Genomic DNA, 2500 nt, shown 5'->3' on the forward strand with positions numbered 1-2500 from the left:
GCCAGAAGACAACGGGAAAAGTGCAAGAGATTATATGGAAGGGGAAGAAAGCCACGGACACTGGAGGAGGGTGCAACCTTCCTACTGTGGACTGGGCGGAAGACGAAACGGAGTTGAGAACATTCTTAGGGAAAAGCTTGTTAAAAGTGTTTTGGAAGTAAAGAGTGTCTGATAAAGTGATAAGTATAAACTTGGAAATGGAAGGTGTAATGTTGAATGTTATTAGTGCATATCCTCCACATGGTTGTGAGATGAAAGAAGATAACTCTTGGGGCGAGTTGGATTATATAATAGAAAGCATTCCCAGGTAAGAAAGGTTAGTGAGTGGGCAGATTTCATTGCGCATGTTGACGAAGGGAAATTAATATGATGTAAGATATGATGTAATATGACGGAATGTTGAAGGACAAATGGTGGTGGATTTTGCAAAATGAAGGAAGAACACATAACACTATATAGAAGTGGAGGAAGGGCCACGCAAGTGGACTCTCCCCTTTGCTAGAAGCCCAATCTGAAAGAGATTGGAGACTGTAAGGTGATAGTAGAAGAAAGTGTAGCTACACAACATCGAATGGTAGTATGTAGGAGAATGAAAGCAGAGCCAAAGATCAAATGGAAGTTGAAGAATGAAGATTATCGGGTGGCATATAGGGAAGAAGTGAAATGGACATTGAATGGTAATGAGGAGTTGCCAGTAATTTAGTCAGATACAGCAACAGTATTATAGGAAACAGTTAAGAAGATATTTGGAGTGCCATTCGGATACCTAAAAGAAAACTAAGAAGCTTGGTGGTGGAATGAATGTATAAAGAAACAGAAATTATCAAAAAAGTTGTACGATTGTTTGAACTCAGAGGAAGGAGAGGAATACCTAGACCATCTAGCTAAACCGGACTGGTAAAGATATACAAGTTTGAGTGATGAATGATAAAAATGGAAACACTGACAATTGAGGCGAGTGTTTTGGTGGAAGGAGTACTTCGAAGATTTGATGAATGAAGAAAATGGAAGAGAGAGAGCCGAAGAGGGTAGAGCTTGTAAATAAGGATATATAACAGATTAATAAAGAAAAGGTTAGGAAAGCTGTGTGGAGAGTGAAAAACGGAAAAAAAACTGTTATACCAGTTAAAGTCCGGGAGAAATGGCAGTAGTATTCTTTACAAGTATGTTTAAAAAGATTATGGAAGGCGAAAAAATGCCCAAAAATGGAGGAAAAGTACTGGTATCAATTTTCAAGAACAAAGGCAATTACATAGTTGTAATAATTACTTCATGCTATTAACCATAGCATGAAGTTTTGGGAAATAACCCTAGAAGCTAGGTTGAGAAAGGAGGTAGTAATCAGTGACCAGCAGTTTGGCTTCATGCACGTCATACTACTGATGCGTTGTTTGCATTGAGAATGTTAATGGAGAAATATAGAGAGGGACAGAAATACCTGCAATGTGTTTCTATATTTAGAAAGAGCTTATGACAGAGTCCTAAGAGACGAGATATGGTATTGTATGAGAAAGTCTGGAGTGGCAGAGAAATACATACAAGCAGTGAAATATATGTGAGGATAGTGAGACAGTGGTGAGATGTGCGGTAGGAGTGGCAGAGGATTTCAAAGCATTGAGCCCCTTCTTGTTTGCAGTGGTGATAGACAGGATGACGGATGAGATTAGAAAAGGGTGTTTGTGGATGATCTCTGCAACGAGAGAATACAACCAGGGCTAAAAGTGCCAAAGGCACAATTGAACTACCTAGGCTCAACTGTTCAGAGTAATGGCGATTGCAGCAAAGAGGTGAAGAAGTGGGTGCAAGGCAGGTTGGAACGGATGAAGAAAAGTGTAGGGGCTGATCTGTGACAAACTTATATCAGCTAGAGTGAAATGAAAAAAAAAAAAATATATATATAAGACAGTAGCAAGGCCGGAAATTTGAAAAGGACTGGATACGGTACCACTGATGAAGACAGGAAACAGAGCTAGAGACTGGTGAGCTTTTCCGAGATTGCCTAAATGACAAGGAATGATAGGATTACGCACGACTCCATAAGCGGGACAGTTAAAGTTGGACGTTTAGGAGGATAAGTAAAAGAGGCAAGACTTAGGTGGTTTGGCCATGTTCTGCAGAGTGACGGGCAGTGTCATCGGTAGAAGAATGCTTAGAATGGGGTTACCAGGCAAGGGAAAAGGAGGAAGACCAGAAAGAAGGTTTATGAACGTAGTCGGAGACGAATTGCAGGAGGTCGGTGTGACAGAGGAGGTGGCTGAGGATAGAATGCATTGGAAAATGGTGATCGGGAGCAGCCGAAAGAAGTATTGCTATGTGCATTATTATTGCTATTATTATTATTATTACTATTATTGTTATTATTATTTTATTATTATTATTATCATCATCATCATCATCATCATCATCATCATCATCATCATCATCATCATCATCATCATCATCATCATCATCATCATCATCATCATCATCATCAACATCATCATCATCATTATCATCGATG

This window comes from Penaeus monodon, chromosome 1, assembly GCF_015228065.2.
Source record: "Penaeus monodon isolate SGIC_2016 chromosome 1, NSTDA_Pmon_1, whole genome shotgun sequence".
NCBI lineage: Eukaryota > Metazoa > Arthropoda > Malacostraca > Decapoda > Penaeidae > Penaeus > Penaeus monodon.